We start from the raw sequence: 19902 nt of genomic DNA, 5'->3' as shown, positions 1-19902 counted from the left end.
TATGGTTGTCTTTGTAGCTTTGTGTTTATCTCTATATACGAGTCTGTCTGTGTATATGCCTTTGTGTGTGTCTGGATACTTGTACATGTGCCTCTGCATATGCTTGTAACATCTAAGCTAGTGTGTATGTGTTTGTCTCTATTATCTGTGTTGGTATATGTCCATATAAATATGTGGATCTCCATATGTGAATCTGTCTGTCCATCTGTCTCTCTTTCTCTCTCTCTCTCTCCACACCCACACACACACACACACACACACACACACACACACACACACCTTGGTATGGATCAGTGTGTGTCTATCTGCATGGGTGTTCTTGTATCTGTTGGGGACATCTGTCATGGTAGTTTTTTTTGGTGGTACTTCGGATTAAACCCAGGGTCACTGCCATGAGATACATCCCTAGTCCCTTTTATTTTTTTGAGACAGTCTCACCAAGTCTGGGCTCAAACTTGTGACCCTCCTACCTCAACCTCCCAGAGTGCAGGGATTACAGGGTTGCACCAGCAGGCCCAATACCATGATCATTTTCTGGGTGTCGGTTGCTTGATTCTCAGTCACTTCAGACAGCTTTCTGGGATGGAGAGTACAAGCTGTCTCTGGGAGCTGGGCAGTACGTGGACGGGCGGGAAAGATGATCACATGGCAGACAGAGCCGGGGCAAGGCATAGCACAGGGACAGGAGACTTGGGCAAGTTTGAGAACAGGATGGCCAGAGGTTAAATGTGGCACAGAGCGGTCTTGGGGGCAGTCCAGGGACATACACAGGCCACGTCTTCTCAGAGATAGTTTTTTTTGTTGTTGTTTCTTTGTTTTTTGTGGGGTTTTTTTGGTACTGGGGATTGAAATCAGGACCTTGCTCTTGCCAGTCAGGCAAAGCGCTACTGAGCTACATCTCTGGCCCAAGAGATAGGTTTTTGAAGGGACCAAGGAGGCAGGGTCAATAAAGTCTTGTTCTGGGCTGGAGATTTAGCTCAGTGGTGCCAATGCCTGTCTCGAAAGCAAAAGGTCCTGAGTTCGATCCCTGGTACCAAAAATAAATAAATAAAGGCTCGTTCTGAGGTGGAGGGCAGTGAAGGAGACCTGCAGACTGGACCCCATGAGAATGAAGAGGAGAAAAAGGACAGTCAAGGTAGGGAATTTTTGTTTGTTTCTTTGAGACAAACTTGTAGGGTCTTGCTATGTAGCTCAGGTTGGCCTTGAACTCACAAGCCCAGGGTGGCCTCGAACTCATGGTGATCCTGCTGCCTCCACCTCCTGAGTGCTGGGATTACAGGTGTGCTCTTCTACACCCAGCAAAGGGTAGGGAATTGTTCTGGGATTGATGATTTCGTCAAATTGGACATGTTGGGGTTGAGGGAGGCATAAATTTCCAAAAGCGAGGTAAACATAGTGACCAGGATCATGTTGCAGAAAGGACAAAGAAAATGAGGAATTAGAAAAAGCCATCAGCTTTGAAAATAAGGAAGAGGAGGCTGTGAGTGTGCATGGTAGGAGGGCAACAATTGTTGGACACTGTCTGTGTTGATGTGGGAATGGAAAAACAGCATAATAACCACATAAATGGGCAGCAGAGTTGAGAGATGGGAGTCCTGTGCATATTGGAATAAAGAATGAAACTCAATCATCAAGATATTTGGGCCCGAACCAATTAAATACTTCCTCTGAGAGTTAGCAAGCTGATATCCTTTAATCATGCCTTATATTTATAGAGGCCTTTCTCCAAAGTACTCCAAGTGCTCAATAAACATTAATTCATTCACCCTCTCAGCCTCCTTTTAGGACAAGTTGGTGGCAGGCATCATCATTATGTTTATAGGTATGGAAACTACGGGAGAGATGAGAGTAGCACTGTCAATCAGGGTCACAAAGCGTCTGTGGTGGGAGGTGTCCTACCTGATTCCCCTCTTTCTGCTAGCAGGCCTTCACTACATCACCCATATTTTGCAAGGATCCACCATGTAACTGGTGAGATGTGGCTATGAGACCAATTACAGAAACTGATGCTTCCGGAGTGAGCTCAGGATAATCCTCCAGGGATCTTGAGGCCAGGTATGAGGCTCCAGGAATGGGGCTTTCATAAGCTCAATCTTGGACTAAATTGGGACTTCTGCTTGTTTATATTTACTACAAGCACTGACCAAATTGTCAAACTCAAAACATGCAATTGCTCCATTTGCATTTTGTGGGTACCCTCACACAAGAAACTCTTTAGTGCTGTAAGTGACAGAAGTAGCCCAATCCTTATACCGGCTGTGCAAGACCTAACTATGTGCTCAGAAGCCAAATGCTCCTTAGACACAAAGAATATCAGGGACATTCCACTAAAATGATCTGGTTACTTCTGGTGGCAAACTTGGGCTTTATTAGGCATAGAAAGGAAGAGAATGCCAAAGATCCCAATGGTGGAGGTGACCTGCAAAGCCCCCTACTGTAGCCCCAGAAGGTGTTTGACTTAAAGGCACTTGTTCTTCCCAGGACTGGGCCTGCTGTTGCGGGCAGAGCTCTGTGAACTGCCCATATGCACACTCTTAGCTAATGAGGATGGGCTCTTGTGGGATTGGGTGAGCAGCCCACATTCTCAGCCTGGTGTTCATGTCACTTTGAGTGGACCTGGAAAATTCAAGGGACATGATGGTTCAAAGCCAGGGTTTAATTAGGCTCTAAACCTCCAGTGATTCTACAAGGGGCTCAATCCCTCTGGGGCCAGGCAAAGGGCTGGCTTATTTTGAGGCTCCTTGCCCCGCCATCATTTACAGAGGCTTTCTTTTTTAGTGTGAATAATCCTCTCCAAGTCTCTGGGTAGCTGCACTAAATGCTGGAGGACCAGCCCTGTGCAGGGGTGTTTGACCACCTCGGCCATCCCATCATGCTGCTCACCTCCCACACCCTCTGCTGCACCCTGCAGAACAGAGGGGTCTACCAGGAGACAGAGGAGAGATTAGCACAGTGATACTTTCATTTTTCAGTTTTTGTTAAGGAGTCTTTAGTGTTTGGTCAGAAGTCAGCAAAAATATAACTTGTTCAGAAAACAGAATAATTAGGGTTGATTCTTTGAGATGGAAGACCCAGAAGGCACAGCCACTCTGGGAATAATAAATCAAGGCTTAATCTTGGGGGAACTCTGGGAAGGAAGAGGATGATGTGAAGTGGTCTGAGAGTTTTGGGACATCTCAGTAATTTCCTTCCTGTTTCCATTCCTTTTCCATAGGCTTGGAGCAGAGAATTCCAGCTTCTTATAATTAAGATGAAGAAGGCCAACTCCAGGGCAGACAGCCACAGCACATACCCCCTCCATTATCTGGGTGCCGTGGGTGAGAACTTTTCCACAGCGTAATTGATAACGAACATGGTGCAAGTTTATATGTATGCATGTGTGTGGCTGATCTAAAAGCAGGTTGTGGGAAGAGAATCTTTCTTGTCTTGTCTTTCTCCAACTTCCTTTTTTCCTTTGAAGAGAATAAATTAAGTCCTTGGGTCTTGGAGTTTGATGGCCTGAGTTTGCAAGCTGGAAGAGTCCACTTAGCCTGGTAGCCTCACGGTTCTTCTGTATGAGGCCAGTGGGCCTCCTAAACAGAGCAGGGCCAGATTTCTCTCTTGTGACATCTTTCTTCTGCTGTGCCTGGAGAAGTGGCATACTACTCTGTGGTGTTTATGAGATGAGTTATGATGTACTACATATTGTGAGAATAGTATCAGGCACGCAGGAAGTTCTGTAAGGTTGGTTCCTCCTCCTTCTCCTCCATTTCCTCCTCCTCCTCGTTCACTTCCTTCATTGCCTCTTCCTCCCCTTTCTCTTCCTTCTCTTCTGCCTCCCCTTCTCCTTCTTCTCCTCTACCTGTGGTTGGTTGGATGTGGAGATCCATCCACTTTGCCACAGCTCCTGGCAGCTTCCCTGTGTTCAAGGAGTGTGGGAACTGGGCACTGGCCCATGTCTGATGGTCAGCCTTGCAGTGGTCCATAAAACAGCGGCAGAGGGAGAGGCAGGCACAGATAGGCCGCTGGAGATGAAAGGCAGCCGTGTTTTCCTTTCCAAAGTGCTGCTGTGTTCCTGAAGGCCTGCAGCTTCCTCTGCCCTGCTGGGTTTTTTTTTCCCTTCCCAGTTCCTCTCAGTGATATCTTAAGAGGCAAACTTCCAGCACTAACAGGAGGTCTTTTGTTCTCCTTTTCTCAAAGTGGACTTTAACCCAGTTACTACAGACTGAGTCACTGTAAAAACAAACAAATAATAATCTTCCATTTTTTTAAAGGCTCTTCCAGGCCTGCTGACAGAAAAGGGGGAACCTGACACTGCACTGGGCCTGTGGGGCTCTTCCCTACCCTGAGCTGCTGGAGGCACAGCCCGAGAGAACCTTCCAGAACATGCTGGAACCTGGCACTGTGGCTTGTTTAATTTCATTTGATTCGGGGTGGCCTGTGGACTGTAAGGAATTTATGTCCCAACACAGTCCTGGTGAGATTTTTCCCAGACTGAGGAGAGCTGTTAACTCCTGGATAGGCCACACACTACCTTCTGGACTTGCCTCCCTTCTCCACACTTCAGGGTCTTTGTATCTGAAACAAGGGTATTAAGACACTATATGATTTTGTCAGGAAGACCTTTCAATAGGAATATTGTCCTGCTCTATTAGAAGATGTCAGAGCAAACTAAGAGTGCCAGGCCAGCCCGAGTCCGTTTGATAAGTCTTACAGGCACTGAGCAAGGCATTGGGATTGCCAAGCTGTGAAAGACCTACTTCCTGCCCTCAGGAAGACAAGTAAATGTGGCATCTTCTCATATAGGTGAATGGACAAGTGTTAAACGGGGTGGTGGGGGGGTAGGGCAGAAAGGGGATGGGCACTCAGCCTGGGAATGTGGAGAGTCTTCGTGGAGGAGATGGCATTTGAACGGTGGCTTGAACCATGCGTGAATGTTTGGCAGATGTTCCCGGAGATGGAGACGGAGCAAGGGAAATAATCCAAAGCAAGTTTGGAGTACCAATGTGCAAGCCCTCTCTGATCTTTGTTCAGACATTTTAAAGTAGAGCTGGGCCTTCCTTTTTCTGGGAAAGTGCCGTCTCTGAAAGAACAGGGTCTTGGCTTTGGGACCCTGCTCTGAGATGTTTGGCTGCACCAAACATTAAGGCATGATTTGGGTCACTGGCCCTCTGGACCCACTGCCTGGAGCAGCCATGCTTCCCAGTGGATATAAAACATGTTGTCCAAAAGGTTGTCACCCACTGCATTCCTGACTCCCTGGAGCTCAAGCGCCCAGTGCAACATACTCAAGTCTCCCACAACAACAACAGCAGCAAAAAACAAGTGCAGTGGCCTGGAAAACTGACTCTCATTGTCAAGTCCAGCTTACAATCCTCCTTTACTGTGAAGCACCCCACAAGCCACAGGCAGATGTAGCAGTGCACTTCTGTGTCCCAGCAGCTCATTCTTTGTACTTTGACTCAGACTGTGCCTGTAACCTACTGCAATTTCTTGGTTTCCCTGAGCACCCCTTTTCCTGGGCTGCAGGAGAGGGGATGACAGTGAATGCATTTTTGAATCCTCAGTCTTTAGTGAGGTATTTGGTTTATGAACATACTAGGTGTTCAATAGTTTTTTGTTAAATGAATACATGAGTGAATGAATGACCACTGAGTAGGTATGTTTTGCATAGTCCCTTAATGTTATTTACCAGAAACTTCACTTTCACCGTCACCATTTATAATGAAACTTTAAGGCTTAAGAATGTCCTACTGATTCTACCACTTGGTGTATTAGTAGATCTTTCTTTCCAAGAAGCTACTTGCTGTTGAGAATTTAGACTTTATATCTGACTGGGACTACAATGGGAACCTGGGGCAGAGGGAATCTGCTAATTTTTCTACCTGACTTCCCTGCTTTAGCACATTCCAGGAACTGAAAGAATGAAAACCTCCCGTTAGCCCGTTGGGTGTGTGCCTCCAGGAATACAGTTCTTTACATTTCTGTGCCAGTCATTTGGAAATGAACATTTGTCCTTCTTGTGACCAGGCAGACTTGCTTCCCTCAAGGTCAGCCCATGTCAGTGTCATTATTGTTTTTGTTTGAAGGGGCTTATCAAAGGCAGGGGTCTTGGGAGTCGAAGGCATCCTGGGAAGTGTTCCTTGGCTGGCCCTTCCTTCCTCACTCTCTATTTCTGCTAAACTCAGATGTCCCTTGACAACCAGGAGTAGATGACACTAAAGATGCCAGTGTCTGGTGGATCTGGCCATGTCTCATTGAGCATGGCCCCCACCCCCTCTCACTGCCCCCTGTCTAGCCACAGCTTGTTTCTCTGATGTGGTAGAGCACAGACTTCAGCCTCAGACTGCCTCTTCCAGATTACGCCTCTAAGAAGATGAGTAAAAAATTCCAGGACCAGGCTTGCTCTCAACGACAGTAGCTGGTTAATTTCTTTTGAGAAAATAGAAACCTCAGTCTCCTGATGTGTGCAATGTCAAGCACAAGAGGAATTTTCCAATACAACAGGGGAATGAATTTTCCAAGGACAGGCTGACCAAGAATAGCCACCATCTGACCGTGCACCAGAATTAGGTAACGTGGCACTCCTGGAGAAGTGGAGGTGACTACTGGATTCTTGGACCAGGAAGGCAGCTCCCCTCCATGTGTGTTGCCAGATTCTGCCACTGATAGGATTAGTGACTTCAGGATAGCTGGAACATTGCAGCGCCATTTCCCTATGATGAGTAGGGACATGGTCATGATTCTGCCTCAGAAGGAGGTGGTGAGGTGGAGCAGCTAAAAGCTAGCTGGTCCTTTAAAATCTGTGATGGGAATGGTGTGCATCCAGGCCTATCTACTCTTCGGCAGACCTTACAGTGGCCTAACTGTTCCTTCCACAAACTCACACGTTCCTCCCTTCATCCACTCACTGGGCTCCGCTCTATGGGGGACACTGTCCTGTGAATTAGGCAGACAAAGCCGAATTGTCTGCGCTCCTTCGTTTTGTTCTCTCCAATTCCCTTCATCATCCTTCCACAAAAGGAGAAGGCCATTGTTCTCCCCAGCCCCTTTCTTTCTCACAGCAACAGCAGAGTTTCAAAGCTCTGAGGGACAGGCTTCTGGGAAAGAGCCTGGGAGGAGGGACGGATCACCCTCACATTGGAAAGCCCATCCGGGCGCTGTCAGAGTTTGCAATTGTCCTCTGGGAGCCCCTGGAAACTTATTTACAATCTCTCTGAGATGCTCATTACTGATAGAAAAAAAACAGTTTGGGTACAATGAATTCCCGGTGTCAGGTAGAAACGAACCTTTTCCAAAGCTGAGCCTGGCAGTGAGAAAGTCACCTTGGTGATGTTGGTGAGGGTATCGGCTACTCTGTTTTTCATTCCAACAGTATCTGTGGTGGGAAGGGCTGGGGAATCCAAATGTCCAAAACCAAATGGACAGAAGGCCTGGGATAAGAAACAGAAAACATAGCTGCTGGGCCCTCAGATAATCTTTTCTAAAATTGTCATTTATTTTTTCCTGATTTTGGAAAACATATATTCAGGAGAGGAAACTGAAAATACAGCATAAAGAAAATTCCAAAAAAGAAATAAATGCGAAGTATAAGTTTATTACCCAGAGATAGCACTGTTGACATTTTTATACATATTTTTTCAGTTAAAAATACACATGATAGCTTTTTCCATTTATGATGCTTCATAATCTACCTTTTCCCTCTAAGGATATATTGTGGATATTTTCCCATGGGATTAAGCTTTCTTCTGACACACAGTTTTAATGGCTGCCTAGTATTCCATCTAACAGATGTCAATTTAGCTAACACTGTATAGCTGAACATTAAGCCTACGTCCACTTTTTTGCCATCATAGATTACATGATGGAGACACTGGGCAGACTGACTCAAGCTGCTCCATTGTTCTGGTCATATGTCACTCAATCCTTCTTCAAAAGCCATGGTCATCTAGGGGGAGCCAGAGGGACTGCACAGCCCTTGCTCAGAACACAAGGACAAATTTAATTGATTCAAGCCAGCAGCAGCCCTGAATGTGCTTTTAATTCCACAGAAACAGTCAGCAATGTAGGAAGACAGCGGGACTCAATTCAGTGGAACTTTATTCATAGATGTGTTATTTCAGACAAAGTAGGGCCTCTGGACTGGTCCCCTTTGACCCCAGCCATCTCTTCTGCAGGAGAGGCTTGCTCGTTGTGCCAGCAGTGGAAGCTAAACGCCTTCAGCAAGGTTCATCTGTAGAGGCCACTGGAGGTCCTGCATTCCAGGGCGAATCAGCTTGGAATCATTTCCATGTTAGGATCTTCGGTGCCATAGCTCTGCTCCATTAGAGTAGATCTTCAAAGGGGAGTGGAATAAAAAGCGAAGGCCCCCAGCAGGCCAAGGAGTTTACTCAGATGTTGTGGCTCCAAAGGCAGAGGGGAAGGCTGGGGCTCAGAGCACTGGGCAGATTCCCACTGGAGAGTCTGGGGCAAAATCTAGGCCACAGGTCCCCAGTTTAATTCACCCTCAAGAAACTCAAGCTGCCATGTGGGACGTGCCTTAGTCTACCGCCTGATTCCATGTCCCTAGTCCTTTGGCCCAGCAGCCGGCCAGAGAGGAAACTTGCTCCAAAGTAGCAGGGCAGGGGCTGCAGGGCTGGGGTGTGGGCGTGGGTGGGACAGCTGGGCAGTCACCTCCCAGTCCACTGGCCCCTTGTCATCTTCAACTGGACGCTGGGTGGGAGGGGTAAGGAAGAGATTCTCATGTGCAAGGCAAAGTCCAGACTTCTTTGTTTTCCCCTAAGGAACCACGGCTTCCAAAGACGATGGGAAGGGAAGACTTAAGGGAGAGATAATTAGTTCAGGGAGTCTCACGTGGGAATGCAAAAATAGTAGGTATGTGCAAAGAAGTGTATACACACACGCACACACACACAGTGTGTCTCTCTCCCCTCTCTTACTCACAGTTTAATGGGTTTCTGGGAGAGGAAACAGAGGTCTCAAAGGCATATGACAAGTTTTGGAGCAAAAGCCAGCAGGAGTAGGGAGGGGGGAATCGTGAGGATCCCCTTAGGCCAACATTTTTGTCCCACCTCCAAAAGGTCATCGTCTCTTCTCAGCTCCTCAAGTATGTCACCAGACAGCCCTGCCCAGTCTGACAGCCCCATGTACACAAACCCAGCACCCCAGGGAGCTGATCCTTTCCCAAGCTGCTGAGGGGTCTTCTGGGGGGTTGGACAGGATTCTTTCTGAGCCAGTCCAGCCCTGGCTCATGAGCTCAGCTGTCTCCTCTCTCAGGAAAGATTTACTGCAGCAGAACATGGCTGCCTTCCACCACCCCACCCACTCCATCCCTCTTCCAAGATAGAGGGCGGAGCGGGGGAAGTTTATGGAGGGGCTGCTGGTAACAGATCAACACAGATCAATATTCCTGCCCTGGGTGACCAAGGAACTGTTGCAAAATCAGCAGAAGCCTCTCTTTGTGCCCATAATTGGATGGTGCTGGTGCCACGACAAATGCCAACTCATAGTCCCCACTTGCACCCAGCCCAGATGCCAGGCGCTTCCACTTGTCCTCTGGCAGTTAAGAAGGGAGAGCCCCATGCCAATCTGCCAGCCCCTTGTGCCTGAGATGTGAGTTCTCTCCCCACCATACCTACAAGGACAGGCTCTAACTGGTTCCTGTTCCACTTTTCTTCTCTCTACCATTAGGACAACTTGGATCCTACTTACAGCCTCTGCCCCTGCAGCAGGAAGAGCCCAACATGAATGATATTGCTACTTTAAAACTGGGATGCGTATGTTTAAAGCATTTTGGGCCACTCAGTACTCCTGCAGGACAGATTGCTCTCTTGATGCTCTTGCATTCATGGACCCCCCCCCCCCACGACACTGTACATAGCTTTGTACCTCCCCCCTCACATTGGTGCAATTGAGCATTTGGGGACTTGGCCATTCCCCTACCAGCCCATGAAAGCAGGGCCTCCTGGTGCAGGGAGGGGTTTTGGTGCTTGAAGTCCTACAAAGCATGCCTCCCCTAGTTCCTGGTCCAGAGGGGACACAGCTATCTGAAAGGAACTGAGACCTTCAGAAAATGAGAGCTTTCCTTTGGCCTTCTGACAATCACTTGCCACCCTGGTTGCAAATAGTCTAGGCGGCAAGGCTGTCCCAAGGGCTTCCTTCCTCCATGACACAGGATGGAATGGGCATCCAGGGGGCTGCCCAGTCATACCCACATCCCAAGAGCTCAGGACTGCACATCCAGTGGCCGTTTTGCCCAGGGTTCTACATGGCAGTAGGAGCCCAGTACCCCTGAGCCACAAGTGAGGCACTTATATAGCCTGATTGGAGACCCCTGGGGAGCAGCAGAAATGGGACAAGCCTCCCATTCCCCTGCCACACACACAGGGACCTGGCACTGACAAGGGGCAAATGCCCACTGAACAAGAGTGTCGCACTGACAGGGCTGCTCATGTCAATTTGATTGGAGCCATCAGCAGGAGCTCTGGCTATGCCATCCCCGTGGAGCAGTCTCTGGGGAAGTACCCACATTGAAGGGGGATTTTGAAGGGATTTATTTACTTATGGAGAAGCCAGGGATGGCTCCCCCCTCCTTTTTGTTAGTGGACGTATGAGAAGTGAAGCAAACAGAAAGGGGTGTCCTTGAGACTCGAGGAGCATGGTTGTTTTTCAGCATACACAACTTCCGGGCAGAACCTGGAATGAAGGATGGTCATTCTTCTTGTTTCCACTTCTAAGTCTTCTTCCAACTTCCATTTCCCATCATCCTGGGGGTGACACTCAGCTTTTGGAAAACCTATCCATTTTGCTTTTTCTACCACTCCAAGCAGCCTCCTCAGCTGGGGGAAGATGCCCCAACTCAGGCCCCAAGACATGAACAAACAAGGACTAGAATTTTGATTTGTTTCACTAGAAAAGAAGGAAGGAGGGAAGGAGGGAAGGAAGGAAGGAAGGAAGGAAGGAAAAGAGGGCCACAGATGTATGTGGCAGGACTGCTAGAAGGGACAGGGAAAGGGACATGGTTGGTTGTCTGGACCTTCTCAGGTGGGGGCAGTTGCCTAGGGAGAATTTCAGGGGCATCCAGGAAGCTGGCTAGGCATTGTCATCAGGCAAGGCCCTTCCGAAGTGAGGTGAGTGGAGATGGATATTCTGAGGACAGCACCACCTAGCCGGATGGCCAGCCTCAGCACTGATTGGGACAGTCTGGAGTAGTCAGCTCAAGTACAAAAACACCCTGGGAGGTGAATCTACAGCATGTCCTCTTTAGTAGAAAGGATAGAGAGGCACAGAGACTTTAGAATTCGATTGCTCCTTACAGACGGTGGGTCCAACCCAGCAAGACTGCCAGGTGATGCCAACTTTCAGGACTCTGGGTAGATCTGCTTGTATGGCCAGAGGGTTTCCAAAGGTGAAACTCAGGTCTGCTCTTGGTCTTGGGAGGCAAGCCTCTTTATTAAAAGGCTGCAGTTTCAGGTTTATATAGACCATGAGCTGAGGCGGGAGGGACAGGCCACCCCAACCTTACAGGGAGGTTACTGGGAGCACCCTGCCACACAGACAGGAGGGGCTGAGGGAGGTGTGGATGTGATCTGAGGAGTGGCCTGCCTGGCTTCCAGCCTGTGACCTGTCCATAGAGAACAGGTTCCATTTCTGTACACTTTTTTTTTTTTTGGTACCGAGGATCAAGCTCAGGACCTTGCGCTTGTGGAGGCAGGCGGCGGGACCACTGAGCTAAATCCCCGGCCCGACAGTTTCCATTTTAACCACTGTCAGCTTGGCCCCATCTGAGCCTAGGTAGGCAGACTGGTCAGGCAGAGTTTGAGATGTGTGGTATCTGCAGTCTTGGGTGTCGCCCTGTCATTTGGCTGAAACCTCCTTGCATTCACAGAGGCTAATAGATAGCCAGGCTCTTGATGTTTTGCTGGATGAGCAGGCAGAGGCTGAGGGCAGCGGTAGCTTTAAGATTCAGCATCCGGGTAGACACACTAATCAGCTGTTCAGGACGACCTGTTCAGGGATAGGCAGGGAGGAATTCGAGGTGTGGGTGGAGGCAGCGAGGGAGGGTTAGAAATGGGGCTGGGTCCCATCTGTCAGAAACAGATGAAACGTTAGAGTGATATTTAGAATGAATATTCACGGTAAGCATAGATCTGATGCATATGGCATCTGTGGGTGTGTGCATGTGTATGATCTGAAGAGCTAAGGAAAAAGGGAAAAACTGAAAAAGCAAAGTCCTTTCTGTCCCTGTAACCAATAGAAAGAAAATGAAGTCCAAATTGCGTTCAGGGCTGCTGGGACAGAGGAAGAGAGGCAAGAATGGAAAAAACAGGCCGTAAAGATGCCAGGGCTCCTTAAGCAGAAACATCTGTTGAAGTCATAAGACTCTGGGCCTGATCAGGCTTCTAACAAACCCAGGAAGAGGGAGTCTGTGCTGGATCAGGACTACCCTGGCCGGCTCCTCGGGCCCCTGGGACAGCATACGTGCAGAGGAGATACCTTCTCCAGGGCTCAGCCAGGCCTGGCTCCGAGCACGAGAGGAAGGGATGTGACAGCAGTTTTGAGTGTGTATTTATTTAAAGCTTTAACTCACTGGAGTAGCCTGGGGAGCCACATGTCTCAACTTATGCAGCCAAAAAAAGAAAAAGTGAACCCAGGGGAGGGGGGAGGGGAGTTGCTGACCCTGCACTGGGGTAGGGAGGCTGTGCTTGCTGTTTGCAAATGTGGGCTGTTCTCTTATTTGTACTTTTCAGCCTGGGCCAACTGTCCAAGGCTCATCTCTTCTAACACCTACCAAAATGGCGACTACCATTTATTTACCATTTACCACTTGCTGCGTCATGTTCCTTGCAAGCATCATCACCTCATTTAATCCCCCAGCAAATCCACTATCCCCAGAGTGGGTAGAGACATGCATGGCCATCTCAGGGAGGTTCTCCTATTTGTATTAGGATCCTAGGAGGAAATGGAGACTCAGTGAAGTGACATGGCTCTCCCCAGCTCACCCAGCCAGGACATTCCAAGCAGCACCCAGAGCTGCCCCTGCTTTTCCTTCCACAAAGCTAATTTGAAAAGCAACTCAGCCAAACACCACTGGGAAAGCAGCTTTGCAAAATCAGCCTAGCATTTCTGGAGACCTTAAATTCCCTGCACAACCTATGGCTCCTCCATCCCTGTGTTCCACCATGGTATCCTGGCCACTTGGGAGACAGCTACAGCTACAGAAGATGCCAGAACCAAACACAGGGAAGGGGTTAAAACTCCAGCCCCCATGATGATGATGGAATTCTGCCAGCTCTCAAGGAAGTACAGAGATAGTGAAAGAAATGAAAAGCAGACCCTATACTGTTTCCTTGTGGGGAATGGTGAAGGTTTCATAAGGACCCATTACAAAAGCAGATGTGTCTCCTCTTCCTTGAACCCCTCCTCAGACCTGGCCCTGCCTGGCCACCTTCATTCTCATAGCTGTCCCCCTACCATGAGAGAGCTCGTCCCCCTCAGGACAACGGGATATTTCACATACGGGGTACTGGAGATGAAAGGGTACCACTGTTGGTGGCAGGGTTCATGGACATGAATCCCCTAGAAAATACAAAAGTGAAATAGCCAGAGGACCAGCAGAAGCCCTTCTCCTTGGCAGCTGCCCTGGGAGGCAGAGGTCATTGATGTTTTTTGAATGAGTGTGTGCTGCCGTCATTCACTAGAGCAGGAGCTTGTTGGTGCTGCCTGGTTTCACATCAATCCTTTATAACAGGTAACATGGCCTCCACTTTAAAGGTGAGGAAACTGAACCTCAGAGAGGGGCTAGCTTACATAAAGCCACAGAGTTACAGAGTGGAACCCATGAGCTGGGGAGCGAAATGCCATTGCCTTTCAGACTCTGCTGTGTCTCGTGTCACCTGACCAGCTTGTGCAAAGGCATTCTGGGAATCGGTGGGGCCTGAGAATCTGCATGTGTAAGCAACTCCTCCCCCTGGAGGCCGCACTCCAGGCTCTAGGACCATGCTGCTTTCTACACTTAATCTTAGCCAAAAGGCAGAGAATAGATTCCACACTGCTTTCCTTAGCCCATGCTCCTCGGGGCCATGTAGGCTGGCATTGCCCTGAATCTTCAACACAGCCTTCCCACCAGGATGCTTGACCTGGCTGAAAAACACTCTGTGCAGACCTGGCAGCTCAGCCGTGCACCGTCTCCCTCTTCCCTATTACTAGGGTGAGGGTTTAAACCCTAAACACCGCCTTTGAGTCACAAAGGCTGGCAGGGCCCTGCTTCAGTGAGGCCCAGAATCCCTGGGAGGAAGACAGCTGCTCCCTCAGGATTGGGATAAGACTTTGATGAGATTCTGTATGTCAGGGGGGAGTGATGCCTCTTGCCTAAGGTGGAGGGAATTTCCCGCTTAGATCAGCAGAGGAATTAGGAGTTTGCTCCTCCAGGGCCAATTTCAGTGGGAAAAGCAGGAATGAGAAGCAAGAAGGTAAGGAGCCCGGGTGAGTCGGGTTCCTGGTTCTGCTCCATTTAAAGCTGGGGGAGGGATCTCCTCTGGCTTTTTAGCTGCAGTCTGAGAGTCTGCAGTTCCCCAGGGCTTGCTAGAGGGCTCAGAGTACAAATCTTTTAGGAGGGCAGGGGTGATCTGCATTCCACAGAGAGGAGGGGTTTGGGAGAGGCTGGGACTCAGGTTTGCGCCCAAGCACAAAGCCTGTTGAGCAAGACAGACCCAGAAAACCCCAGCCTAGCCCCTGCAGCACTTGGAGGACTTTCCTTCCCTCCTTTCTTCAGCAGAGGGGTCCCTTTTTGCAGCAGACATTAATGGGGGTCTCCTGTGGGCAGGCACTGTGGTGGCTGCTGGTAATAGCAGGACTAGACAGCAGGACTGCCTGGCTGCTGGCCCCCTGGAGCTCATAGCTAGAGGGAGCTGACTTTTCCTCAGATACAGGGAGCTCCACGTGGTAAATGCTGAGGAGCAGAGTGTCTGCCAGGTAGACGTTATAAGCTCTGGGTGCCCATTCCCAGCTGGCCAAGTAGGTCATCCATCCTGGCTTTCCCCTTTGGGGTGACTTCCCCACTTTCACACTGCTTTGTAAACATGGGTTTCCCTTTACCCTCTCATCTGTCCCACTACTCCAACACCTCCGCTTAGGACCCATTGGACACCTTGCCCTTGGGCTTCTATGGCATCTGAAGCTAATAAACACAGTGGCCAGCCAGGCAGTTTCCTAGGAACTCTACAAATGTTTGCCTTGGTCACAAATAAAGGTGTGTGTGGAGGGCAAAGGCCAGGGGAAGGGGGAAGCAAAGGCAGGGTGTATGCATGGAGGAGGAACCCAAGTTGAAGTGCTGCTCCTGATCCAGTTCCATCTGGTTACTTGGGGTTCTTGACTCCCAGCTCGGAACAGTCCCCAGGGCGAACTACCTCCCTTAAGACAGGAACACTGCAGCGCTGCTTCTCCTCATGCTGTTTCTCCACACAGGCCTCATTGTACTTTTCCTCCCCCAGCCTTTAAATTATCTTCTCCAGTACAGGCTGGGAGGAACCAAGGGTGAGGGGAAGGGCCTCTGAAGAAGACTGATGGCAGCAGATTCTCTGGGAGAGGGGAAGTGCCCTGCTTTGTGGATGCTGTGCAGGCCATGATGAGATCCGCAGTGGATCAGCTGTTGCCTTGGCGATGCTAATGAAAAGCAGGCCTCAGAGAGGGCCAAGAACCCCTGTGGGTTGAGTTATCTCCTCCTTGTGAAGCTCTCCTCGCCTCCCCACCCACAGCTTCAGATCAAACTCCCGCAATATTTATAAAACCTCTACCAGAAACAGAAAATCAGCCGCCTGGCCAGGCATCTGCCCACAGCTTTCTGGAGCGGCTCAGAGGTGACACTCTCCGTAGCTCTTTGTTTTTCTTCCTTGCAGTGAGCAGGACAAATAGGGAGGGAGGTAGAGAGAAAAGTGTTCGCTTTGCCCTATTCCAACTGACTTTGAATCAGGGAGTTTACTTAGAGTTGGAGGCCTGGCTTTGGACAGGACGTCCTGTCTCTTGCCCCTCCCTGCTCTCTGGCCTCTTAGTTTTTCTTTTATTGTATCCCACCCTCTGTTAAAGCTGGGTTCTAGCTCAGACCCTTCTCTGGGCTACTCCTTTGTGGCTTACTTAGCCCCCCCCCCCACTCTGCCACTCCAGTCTCCCTGCCAGGAGCTGCCTGGCAGTCTCCCAGGGGAGACCAATGCTGAGAAGCTCCATGCTGCCCATGTGCAAAGGCAAGGGGTAGTGGGCACTGACCTCGCTGCCACGGGGAGCAGGAACCTGGCTTATGCCCTCTGAAGAAAAGGGAGTTCCTGAAATTCCTCATGTGGACACAATAGAGAATCAAAACTGTTCCAAGAAAATCTGTGTGACTTCTGTTAATTACTTCTTCTTCTTCTTTTTTTTTTTTTCCCAATAGTTATTAAAATACAAAGAACTTGAGGGCCAGGGATTTAACTCAGTGATTCTGCCACCTGCCTCGAAAGCACAAGGTCCCAAGTTTGATCCCTGGTACCAAAAAAACCCAAAGAACTTGAAAAACACAGGGTACATGGGATAGGATGCAGTTGGAGGTTGTGTCCTGCTAGTGAAAGGGAAGGCACCATTTGCCCAGTTGAGTATATGTCATGTAACTGTCCTTCCTGGAGGCCCCATCCCTTGGATGACACAGACTGTGCAGGAAGGCAGCAGGGGGTTGGGGGCAAATTCTGGATTGGTTTGAGAGGTTGAGTCCCATTTAGCTGTCAGGCTGAGCTCTGCCAAACCGAGCATGTTTAGCCTGGGTAGGTTATGAAACCTTCCTCTCAGTTTCGTCATCTTCAGAAAACGAGGGCCAGATCTAGCTCTATGATTTCTATGTAATTTGGAAAGAATAAAAGTGCCGTATGGTATAAAGTACCGACATAAATATTATCTGTGGGCCAAATGTAGGGTGCAGATGGCAAACGGCACAAGTGACAAAGCAGAAGGATTAATGAAGTGCCACGAATCCTCCATGGAAAGGAGGCTTCACGTACACTTTGGACAATGAAAAGGACTGGGGCAGAAGTGAGGAGACCAGTTGAGCAGGGGGCAGATGAGCTGATGCTGGGAGGAGCCCTGTGTGGGTGAGATGGCTGGAGTCGATGAGGATGCTGGGAATGTCTAGAAAGTGAGGTAAATAGAGAAGGCTGGTCCAGACCATGTGGCAGGAGCATGAGTGTGAGAGAGAAGACACTTGCTCTAAGTAGTGACAGGTCCTGCTTTTAAGCTTAATGACACTGCTTTGAGTGACCCCCAGCTAGAAGAGGTGAAAGGAAACCAGGTCAGTAGGCAGAGGGCAGGACTCTCAGCCACTGGCTCATGTGACCCCCAGGAAGCTTTGGGTTCCAACAGCTGAGGGATCTGACTCTCAAGAGACACATCCTTCTGTCACCTTTCTGCCAAGGAGGCCAGCCAAGTGGCACAGGCTGGTGGGGATTAGAGTCAGGGAGTATGAGAGGAGGAAAACAAGCTTTCCACTGTGTAAGGAGCATGAGACAGTGGCACCTGCATGACCTCAAGGCACGAGGTAGCAGGCAGACACCCAACTCTGGCAGTGGGGAGGCGGTCCCTGGGCATCAGGAGGGCTCTTCTAGGAAACTCCAAAGCTCCTCCTCCACATTTTTATTGACTGACTTCATGCCCACTGGGTGCTGGCCCTGGTCTGGCATCAAGGCCCCTGTGCTGCGGTATGTGTGCCGAGGGTCTGCTCGGGCTTTCTTGTAGCCACAACCCAGCCATGGGTGAAGTGTCCATGGATTACAGGAACATGTCCACTAAGAGCCCACACATGCTCCTCTGCTGGACCTTGCTTCAGGTACTTGGATCCTGGAATTCCAATCTCCAAATCCCTGAGCCTAATCTCAAGGCCAGCGTAGGCTTCTAACCCAAGTCTGTCTTGCCAGGTAGTGTGGGCCATGGCACAGATGTACACACCCACAGGCCTTGGGGGGTGACCCAGGGGAGGGTTGCAGGGTGGAGCTTGGACACAGACTCACTGTTCATGTACATGTGTCCGACCTCTTCCTAGTGCTAGATGTAGTTATAGTCTGAAGCAAGTTCTAAATTCAAACTTGGCCCTCAGGATGTTGTGAGGGGGTGCGTGTCAAGGTAGGAAGAGAGAACATACTGGATTTAATAGCTGATTAGCTTCATTTGTAACTTCCAAATATTTGGATGTACAGAAGCCAGGCTCTATTGTATTACCCCTCTGGACTCCCAAAGGTTAGAGGGTGGAGCTATATTTACTAAACCTTCCACTACACACAGCCTTCCTTCCACTTACATCACTATGAAGGTTCACCTTAGCTCTGAAGAGCCTTTCTGCCTCCTGGCAGGCCTGCAGGTGCCAGAGACACACTGGATGGACAAACCCAAAAGATCCAAGGCCTCACTGAGCCCCTGGCCTGTCTGTGCCTTAAGATCCCCTCTCCCCAGCTAGTCCCAGGAGATCAGCAGAGAGCCCTGCACTCTCCCAAGGGTGTTCCTGTGGCCTCAATCACCTCAGAGGGCATGCAGGCTCTACCTACAATGGAAGCATGGTGGGTCTCTGGGCAATGCTGGGGAACCTAGAAGATCCCACTGGCCACTCTGTAGCGTGTCCTCTGCCTCCGGCTGCTGAGGCCTGAAATGTCTTCACAGACACCAAAGTCTCATTCACTTCAGGGTTGTCTCCGCCTCATTTTCTGTGGGTTTGCTCAGGTTGCTCTGTGTACTCTGAATGTTTCTCCTCCTCCATCTTTATGGCTGACTACTCAATGAAGAAGGCTTGAGGGCCCAGACAGAAACATTTGTCTATTCTTAAAAGTCTTAAAAAGTCTATATTATTGTAATATTATTATTAATATAATTAATACTCATGAAAAAAATTAATTCAGAAGAGTCAAAAATGAAAAGCAGAAGCTCCCTCCTGTTTCTGAGCCCTCACTGCGCTTCTCCAGAGATGACCACAGGGCACAGTTGCACCTGCCCTTTTGGCAACTGTCCATGCTCATCCAAGGCTGGAGTTGGTCCTTCTGGCTGTTACTTTAGGTCTCCAAGGGAAAGGGGATTCCAGAAAGATGAGAAGAGGACCATGGGAGGAGTGTTGGAGCAGGGCTGGTGTGATGGGACTGAGAGAGGACAATCACTGTGTGAGGGACATAGAGATGACCCCAAGTGTGTCAGGGATTCCCAGAGAGGAGGCAGTGGAAATGTGGGTGAGGTGTGTGTGCCCGAGATGGCACAGGGCTCACGAGGGTGCTAGAACTAAGAACAAAGTCAGGGAGAAGACTGAGAGAACAGTTCGGTGAATCAAAATGGGCGGGAGAAACCCTACACACATTACATTACCTACTCTAAGCTGCACTCTGCTCTAAACTTTTCCCACCTAGGAACTTAATCCTGACAAGAGTCCCTAGGTGGAGATGAGGGAATTGAGGTTCAGAGCATTAAGTAGTTCAAGGTCACACAGTTAGTAAAAGGCAGGCATTGAATTTGAAACTTAGGTGGGAACTTGTGCTAATCATGCCAAACCACAGCTGGGCAGAGTGGCAGGGCCTCCCTGACAAGGCTTCTGCTTGGAGAGTACCTTTCAGAACACCACGGAGGAGACTGATGGGAGAGAGGAGCTGCATCAGAGGAGGAGACAATGGGAACAGGGAGCCCAGGCTCCCTTTGGTCAGGGGATTATAGGGCCACAGGCCAAGTGGTTGCTCTGGAAGAAACCTGGCCCTCAGTGCAATGCCTTGAGAGCCCCCTTCCAGCTGCACACTGGCCCTTCAGGCCCTTGCCCTCCCCTGCCTGGCCTTTCCACCCCCAGATCCTGCCCTCCCAGGCCTCCTCCTCCTGGGCAGATTGCCCCAGCAAGGCCCTGCGAAGAAAGCCTGGCTCATGCCTTTGCCTGGAGGTGTCGCTGTG

The 19902-nt window shown here is 49.6% G+C and overlaps 1 protein-coding gene and 1 long non-coding RNA gene across 6 annotated transcripts in view; one reads left to right on the top strand and one right to left on the bottom strand.

The window, feature by feature from the left end:
- The window catches only part of Rad51b (RAD51 paralog B), an 828064-nt gene that overhangs the window by 84197 nt on the left and 723965 nt on the right, over positions 1-19902 (bottom strand). The window lies entirely within an intron of this gene.
- Positions 591-5627, top strand: LOC147822750 (uncharacterized). Of its 2 annotated transcripts, XR_015445012.1 has the most exons (3): positions 591-1135; positions 1925-2055; positions 3215-5627. It is a non-coding gene; the product is annotated as an uncharacterized LOC147822750 (long non-coding RNA). The 2 variants fall into 2 exon arrangements; XR_015445011.1 differs by having other exon boundaries at positions 591-2055.

This window comes from Heterocephalus glaber, unplaced genomic scaffold (assembly GCF_053883595.1).
Source record: "Heterocephalus glaber isolate CG9 unplaced genomic scaffold, H.glaber_assembly_v1.0 deba00001608, whole genome shotgun sequence".
In the NCBI taxonomy this organism is placed as follows: domain Eukaryota; kingdom Metazoa; phylum Chordata; class Mammalia; order Rodentia; family Bathyergidae; genus Heterocephalus; species Heterocephalus glaber.
This window is presented reverse-complemented; position numbering and strand designations above follow the sequence as displayed.